The sequence below is a fragment of the Arachis duranensis genome, chromosome 9 (assembly GCF_000817695.3).
Source record: "Arachis duranensis cultivar V14167 chromosome 9, aradu.V14167.gnm2.J7QH, whole genome shotgun sequence".
Classification (NCBI taxonomy): domain Eukaryota; kingdom Viridiplantae; phylum Streptophyta; class Magnoliopsida; order Fabales; family Fabaceae; genus Arachis; species Arachis duranensis.
In genome coordinates this window covers 59,335,865-59,344,930 of record NC_029780.3, presented here as the reverse complement: position 1 = coordinate 59,344,930, position 9,066 = coordinate 59,335,865, and the positions used below count along the sequence as shown (strand labels likewise).

Genomic DNA, 9,066 nt, shown 5'->3' with positions numbered 1-9,066 from the left:
GGCACAATTTAGGGATCAAAGACAAAAGTATGCTATTTTGGAGCTTAAGTGTGAGTTTGTGTGATGAAATCCATCCAAATCAAGTCAAAATATCTCATCAAATATGGACTCATCAATTCCCCCACACTTAAACAGTAGCATGTCCTCATGCTAAGCTAACAAGGAGAATGATAAAAAGGGAAACAACTTATTGAATGCTACTACCAACATGCATTTATACTATATGCTATATATATATACCATCTATAGTATCCTATTAAATTAGTGAAAACAAACAAACAATTTTTCAAGCAAGAGTATAGACATATAGGGCTAAGCAAAGAAGTAACTCAATGCAATCACAATCTAGAGAATTGATTTAACTCATCAAAATGAAGCAACTTGCAAGAATTCATGATAAGAGGTATGGAAACACAGTTGAGTGATCAAACCCTTACTAGGTGTGTATACACTCTCAACACTCGGTGTCTAGGGTTTAATCACTCAAGCCTCCTCCCAATCATGCTTTCAAGGATTTGCTTTTCATCTAATAATCAACAAATATGTGATGCATGAGTGCAAGTATCATGAGGTCTTTAGGGGGTTGTAATGAGGTTAAAAACACTCCAAGTATCTACAAGAAACATAATAAAAGAAAACAAAAATAAAGAAAGTGAAAAGTGTTCAGAAAAGAAAGTTACGCCCCAAAAATGGTGAATCCTCCCTTAAATGTTTGCACGGTCCTCTGTGCACGAACACGATCCGGGGGAAATATCTCTGAAGAGCTCCACCTCCAGTTGGCGAATGTAGGAGCTTGGGTTGCATGGGAATTGTCAAGTTCAATGCCTTCTTGGCATCTCCATCCTCAGTGTCCTCCTCCTCTACTGGCTCCTTGCCTTCATGTCTCATTTCTCAAAAAAGAATGAATAAAGTATAATTAGGAATCATTGAGCAAGTGTAAAGGGGTAAGTAAATAAGCATCTAATTGAGGAGGTTTTCATAGAAGTGTGGTATGATAAAAAAAAAATTAGCCATGTGTGTATTCCAATTATGCGCGCGGTTGGAACACACAATGGCCGATTAAAATGGCATCCACACAATCAAAAGTAATAGCATATGTTCCTCAATTAAATGGCCTAGGTTCGCAAGTAAATAAGAAGTAAAATTTAAGGTAAACACAATCCTAGGTAACCACAAAAGTGAATTGGGTATTTGATATTGGTTATTTCAAATTGTGCAAATGAAAGTGCAAAATTGGTATAGAATAGCACAATAAACAATAACTAATTCAGTAATGAAAAGGAGACCACTTATTCATCATGAAACATAAGGAAAAAGTCACATGGCGAATGTACCTGTTACAAAAAGTGAAAAGCTTGATATAAAACAAGGTAAGTCACTCAAACAAATGCAAAGCATTAACAAATAGCAAGTACCGGTCATGTGATGAATTTAATATGGAAATCATGATGAGCAAGTAAATTTTCACTCAATTCACGTAATCCAATATACTTACATTAATTTTTTTCTAGTGGTACAATGAAAACAAGGATTATCGGATCCACTAGGCACTAGTATATCAAAGCAAAGAATAAGTGCATTGGTGAAATCAAATCAAGAAGCAACCCAATCAACATCAAACAAACACTTGCAACTTATTTAATAACAACTAATGTAAAACTAATATAATTACTAAAACCAAAAAGCAATGCAATGAAAACTAAGTAAAATAAGTAGAGAAACATGGAAAAAACAAGAAAATAGAGGGATGGAAGGGTGGGAAGTGCGTTAGGGCTTATTTAGGGTCGAATAGGCATGTTACCTAAAACAGCACCTGTGCGCACGCACAGGTACGTGTGCATACGCACCAAAAGGTAAAACAGGGCGCGTGTGCGCTCGCACAAGGCGTGCGAGTGCTCCGAACAGAGAGGGAAATAAGACGTGTGTGTGCGCACTTAAGTGTGCGGACACACAAAACTCTCTTTTTTTTAAGGGATCGTGTGTGCACGCGCACACAGGTCCGTGCGCATGCACAAAAGCAAAAAGGGTAGGGGTTCATGCGCACAGGCTGTGCCAATGCTCCCACCAAAGTGGTTGCAAGTTGTCGTGCGGACGCACAAGCTTGTGCGGCCGCACAGTGGGCGCGATAAGCAACATGCGTGCGTACCTACATGATGGTGCGTACGCATAGACCAAGGAAAACAAGGGTGCGCCCACGCACAGACCGTGCTGGCGTTGCGAACAGAGGGCAATACAAAGAGTGTGCAGGCGCACAGGCTTGTGCGCTTGCACAGGTCGCAAAACTCACAGTTGTATGTGCACGCACAACAGCGTGCGTACGCACAGATGCCTTGTTTTGCATAATTCTTTTCTTTCATTTCTAAGGTGTTATGCCTTAGCTCAATTAACATTTCTACCCCAAAACATTCAAAATATCACAAAATCATGATCCATATGAAAATTAAATTACCAAACCCAAAATTAAACTAATCCTAGGCTAACTAAGACATGCAAGCATGCAATAAACCAAGACTGTAAACAAGAAAAGGGTAAGAACAATGTTACCATGGTGGGGTGTCTCCCACCTAGCACTTTGGTTTATAGTCCTTAAGTTGGACTTGTAAAGGAGACTCTTGTTAGGGTGGCTTGTGTTTCCATTCCTCCTTGAATCTCCATCCAGGCTTGGTCTTTAAAGGTCCTCCGGGATCCCATATTCTAGGCTCCCGCTCGCCTTCTTGTTGATCTCTATGCTCCAAGCCAGATGAACAAACTCTCAAATGACCCTTGAGATAACCCAACACTCTCCGGAAACCACCCAATTGTGCTTCACACCATGCTTGAGCTCCAAGTCTTGAATTGATTTTCTTGAAGAACCTTGGACTTGCTTGGCAACCAACACTTCTTCCTCCACCATGTACCAACCCAAGAAGTACCTTGAGTTAGTAGTCCGTCTCCAAGATAGCATATTGGTGGTGGCTAATAAAGCTCAATGGGGAAATTGCCACCTACTCAATATGTTCTTGGTTGTCAACTCCTTCCTCACCAACTTCCTCTTTGTCCTCTTCCCCATCACTCACATCATAACAAGGAGGTTTTGAGAAGTCTACCTCCATGTCTCTCTCAAACTCAAAGGGAAGAGGCTCATTAAGATCATTGAGGTGATTGACCAAGTAGGACAAAAAATCATTTATGATGGAATCCTCATCTTGATCAATCTCCCTCAACTCCTCCTTTCTCTCCTCCGGTTCACATACTTCACTCTCTCCCTCTTGTTGCACTTCAAGCTCAAACCCTTTTTCTTTCCTTGTGGCTCCATGCTCTCCTCTTTACTCTACTCTTTAGTTGATCCTTCACACTCTTCAAGAGAAGTGTCTTGATCGGATGAGCGTAGGAGGACTAAGTGGTTCACTGCTTCGGCTATGGTTGCCACAAATTTCCCTTGTGTCCTTCGGAATCCTTCTTGCTCTTGGAGAAAGGCTTGAAGGTCTTGATGGCCTTGGGTCAAGGGTGGAAAAGCTTCACAATTAGGTAAGAAGGAAGGTTTATTGCTTGGGAAGAATTTTGGATGTGTGGGAGGTAGTTCATGTTGATAAGTATCTTGAGGTGGTGCGTAAGAAGGTGTATGATGGTGGTGGTGTGGTGATTGAAAATACAGTAATTGAGGGTTATGTTGAGGGTATTGGTCATAGGCATATGGTGGTGGAGGGGTATAGTCATAGTGAAATCCACCATATCCTTGGGTTGGGTATACATATTGGGGAAGGTATGGTTCATTGTAATATGGAGGAGGTTGCTCCTCCCAAAATTGATGCTCTAAACCCATGATGCAATCCAAAATTGAAGCTATCAAACCCTACAAAATAATCACAACCAAACTCCAAACCAAGAGGGTGATAACTCATAGAGAAAATCAAAAATAAAAGCTAAAGACATCAACTAACAAAATAAACAAAAATCATAATTACCAACAAAAGTAAACAAACAACCAAAAAGTATCTATTTAGACTATTCACATATTAACAACAACCAAAATCATAGCCCTCATGATGGTAGCACCCCAGCAACGGTGCCAAAAATTTGATAAGAGAGAATTATACCAATTCGAAATTAAATAGATTTCCGTTGTAAGTATAGTCCGAACCGGCAATGAATCCTCTCAATCAAATTATAATCCTAAAGATGTCACGAATCAAAGCAAATAGAAACCGAGAGTATTTAGACTCCCAGGTCGTTCTCCCTAGGAACTAGTGACAACAAGTGCATACAAAATTGGTTGTAAAGATTAAAATGGGTTTTTAATAATAAGGAAGCAAACAAATAAAGAGATAAAAGAACTAGCCAAAATTGCAATTAATGAAGTAATAAAGGAATAAGAGAAGTAAATATGTAATATAGACAAGTAAGACTATAAAATGATGAAAATGTGATTCAAAATATAAATGAAACATTGACTTGGGATGAGTTATGGAATCCTTTCCTTACCAGAACCACAACTATGATAATTATGATGGATTAATCTCACTAAGTCAACCCTTAACATCGAAGGATAAGTCAAGTGAGAGTAATTGTTATTAATCCCCAAATACTAGCTAACTTACTAATTACCTTAGTAAAAAGCTAGCGTTAGTGGAAACAATAACAACTAACAATCCAAGAATTATCACTAAATGTTTGACATTATAGCTCTAGTAATCCATAAACTGATTTTCCCCAAGCCAAGGGGTGGAAGTTACACCAGAATCAAAATTGGCATTTCATCAAACACATATAGAGTAGAAACATAAAACATGGCAAAATTGGGAAAATGGTAAAAGCCATGAACCATAAATGATCAAAATCAATAAAAGCAACTCAACAAACATATAAAAACCATCAATCATCAAATTAAACAACTAGAAATCCAAAATTACAAAGCAAAGTAAATATTGACAAAGAAAATTAAAGTGTAAGGAAATGTAGAACAAGTAATGTAATAAAAGAGGAATTAAAGAAATACTTACAATGAAATAGCAAAATCCAAAAGCAAAACTTGAACTATAAAATTCTTCAAACGCTAATTAAAACCCTAAGAGAGAATTTCCTACTCTATACTACTCCTACTCCTACTATGTGTTTTTCCTATACTAAGATAGCTCCCTTTGTTATGTGTTGATATGCCCTTAATGTAGCCTCTCAACCAGCCTTTAGCACTTCAAAAATGGGCCTAAAGACCACCAAAACCGCGCAGCACGTGACTTTTTAATGGAGGCATGCGTTGGTACCTGTACGTACGCACAGGTGTGTGCGTCTGCACACTTTGCCGAATTTCCACTTGTGCGTACGCACGCATGCTGATTTCCTTCTTGTGCGTATGCACGAAAGGTTGTGCGTACACACGCAGGGCTGAGTTCTTCTCCTTTGTTTACTTCATGTTTTCTCCCTTTGTACATGCTTCCTTCCACTTTCGCCTTGCCAAACTTGCCTCTAGGACCTAAAATCACCCAACAAATATGTCATGGCATCGAATGTCATAGAAGTGGAATTGAATTGCTCAATTTAAGCACAAAAATGTTTGTTTTCACATTTAGGAAAAATTTAGGAATCAAACACAAAAAATATGCTATTTTGGTGCTTAAGTGTGAGTTTTTGTGATGAAATCCATCCAAATCAAGTCAAAATATCTCATCAAATATGGTCTCATCACTGGGCATTCCATTTTATATCGAAGGCGTGGCACGCCAGCTCCCAACCATCCCTTAGGCGTGCCACTTGAAGACCCAGGCGTGGCACGCTAATGCTATAGAAGGCCAAGTAAAGCTGGTCGTACCACTTGATATCGAAGGCGTGGCACGCAGCTCCCAACCATCACTTGAGCGTGCCACTTGAGCATCCAGGCGTGGCACGCCAATGCTAGAAAAGGCAAGAAAAGCTGGGCGTGCCACTTATTCTGAGTAAGATCTGAGATGGGATGACTGTGACGAGCTTCAAACTCGCGAGTGTTGGGCATAGTGACAGACGCAAAAGGATCAATGGATCCTATTCCGACATGATCGAGAACCAACAGATGATTAGCCGTACTGTGACAGCGCATTTGGACCTTTTTCACTGAGAGGATGGGAGGTAGCCATTGACATTGGTGACGCCCTACATATAGCTTGCCATGGAAAGGAGTAAGAATGATCAGATGAAAGCAGTAGGAAAGTAGAGATTCAGAAGGAACACAATATCTTCATGCGCTTATCTGAAATTCCCACCAATGAATTACATAAGTATCTCTATCTTTATTTTCGAAAACCATTATAACCATTAGGATCCGCCTGACTGAGATTTACAAGGTGACCATAGCTTGCTTCATACCAACAATCTCCGTGGGATCGACCCTTACTCACGTAAGGTTTATTACTTGGACGACCCAGTGCACTTGCTAGTTAGTGATGCAAAGTTGTGAAGAAAGTGCTGAGTTTATAAATGTGCGTACCAAGTTGAGCGCCGTTGTTAGAGATCACAATTTCATGCACCAAGTTTTTGGTGCCGTTGCCGGGGATTGTTTGAGTTTGGACAACTAACGGTTCATCTTGTTGCTCAGATTAGGTAATTTTCTTTTCAAAAAGTTTTCAAAAATCTTTCAAAAAAGAAAAACTTTCTTTTCTTTTTCATTTTTCTAATAATAATTTTCGAAAAAACCAAAAAAAATCCAAAAAAAATTATAAAATCATAAAAGCCAAAAATATGTTGTGTTTCTTGTTTGAGTCTAGTGTCAATTTTTAAAGTTTGGTGTCAATTGCATCTTTTAATTTTCTTAAAATTTTTCAAAAATTCATGCATGTGTTCTTCATGATCTTCAAGTTATTCTTGATAAGTCTTCTTGTTTGATCTTCATATTTTCTTGTTTTGTGTCTTTTGTTGTTTTTCATATGCATTTTTCGTTTGTTAGTGTCTAAGCATTAAAATTTTTTAAGTTTGGTGTCTCACATGTTTCCTTTTCTTGAAAATGTTTCAAAAACAAGTCTTGATGTTCATCTTGATCTACAAAGTGTCTTGGTGTTCATCTTGACATTCATAGTGTTCTTGCATGCATCATGTGTTTTGATTTATAATTTTTATGTTGTGAGTCATTTAGTTGTTTTTCTCTCTCATCATTAAATTAAAAAAAATAAAAAATATCTTTTCCTTATTTTACTCAGAATTTTCGAAATCTTTGGGTTGACTTAATCAAAAATTTCTAAAGTAAGTTGTTTCTTGTTAGTCAAGTCAAGATTTCAATTTCAAAAATCAAATCTTTTTCATTTTTTTATTTTCAAAAATTTAAAAATATTTTTCAAAATCTTTTTCTTAATTTCATTTCAAAATTTCGAAAACTTTGCTAACAATTAATGTGATTAATTCAAAAATTTGAAGTTTGTTACTTTCTTGTTAAGAAAGGTTCAATCTTTAAATTCTAGAATCATATCTTTTAGTTTCTTCTTAGTCAAGTAATCAATTTTAATTTTAAAAATCAAATCTTTTTAACTTCCTTTTCAAATCTTTTTCAAAATAAATTTCAATTATTTTCAAATCTTTTTCAACTAACTAATTGACTTTTTGTTTGTTTCTTATCTTTTTCAAAATTACCTAACTACTTTTCTCTCTCTAATTTTTGAAAATTCCCTCTTCTTTTTCAAAATTCTTTTAATTAACTAATTGTTTCAAATTTTAATTTTAATAGTACTTCTTCTCTCAAATTTTAAAAATCACTATCTATTTTTCAAAAATAATTTTCGAATTTCTCTCTCTCATCTTCTTCTATTTATTTATTCATTTACTAACTCTTCTCTTCATCTAAAAATTCGAACTCTCTCTTCTCCTCTGAGTTCGAATTTTTTTTCTCTTCTCCTTCTTCTATTCTTTTCTTCTTCTACTCACATAAAGGAATCTCTATACTGTGACATAGAGGATTCCTCTTCTTTTCTGTTCTCTTCTTTTTCATATGAGCAGGAGCAAGGACAAGGACATTCTTGTTGAAGCAGATCCTGAACCTGAAAGGACTCTAAGGAGGAAGCTAAGGGAAGCTAAGGCACGACCCTCTGGAGAGGACTTAACAGAAACATTCGAAAAAGAAGAAGACATAGCAGCCGAAAATAACAACAATGCCAACAATGCAAGAAAGATGCTTGGTGACTTCACTGCACCAAATTCCAACTTACATGGAAGAAGCATCTCAATCCCTGCCATTAGAGCAAACAATTTTGAGCTAAAGCCTCAATTAGTTTCTCTGATGCAACAAAATTGCAAGTTTTATGGACTTTCATCAGAAGATCTTTTTCAGTTCTTAACCGAGTTCTTGCAGATATGTGATACTATTAACACTAATGGAGTAGATCCTGAAGTCTACAGGCTTATGCTTTTCCCTTTTGCTGTAAGAGACAGAGCTAGAACATGGTTGGACTCAACCTAAAGATAGCCTAGACTCTTGGGATAAGCTGGTCACGGCCTTCTTAGCCAAGTTCTTTCCTCCTCAAAAGCTGAGCAAGCTTAGAGTGGATGTTCAAACCTTCAGACAAAAAGAAGGTGAATCCCTCTATGAAGCTTGGGAAAGATACAAGCAACTGACCAAAAAGTGTCCTTCTGACATGCTTTCAGAATGGACCATCCTGGATATATTCTACGATGGTCTGTCTGAATTGTCTAAGATGTCATTAGACCATTCTGCAGGTAGATCCATTCACCTAAAGAAAACACCTGCAGAAGCTCAAGAACTTATTGACATGGTTGCAAATAACCAATTCATGTACACCTCTGAGAGGAATCCTGTGAATAATGGGATGCCTCAAAGGAAGGGAGTTTTTGAATTGATGCTCTGAATGCCATATTGGCTCAGAACGAAATGTTAACTCAGCAAGTCAACATGATATCTCAGAGTCTGAATGGACTGCAAAATGCATCCAACAGTACTAAAGAAGCATCTTCTAAAGAAGAAGCTTATGATCCTGAGAACCTTGCAATGGTAGAGGTAAATTACATGGGTGAAGCCTTTGAAAACACCTATAACCCTTCATGGAAAAATCATACAAATTTTTCATGGAAGGATCCACAGAAACAAAGCTTCAATAATAACAATGGTGGAAGAAA

The 9,066-nt window shown here is 37.3% G+C and overlaps 1 non-coding gene across 1 annotated transcript; it reads right to left on the bottom strand.

The window, feature by feature from the left end:
* Positions 1–8,465: 8,465 nt before the first annotated feature.
* Positions 8,466–8,573, bottom strand: LOC127741817 (small nucleolar RNA R71). Its single transcript, XR_008003022.1, has one exon. It is a non-coding gene; the product is annotated as a small nucleolar RNA R71 (small nucleolar RNA).
* Between the last annotated feature and the right edge of the window lie 493 nt (positions 8,574–9,066).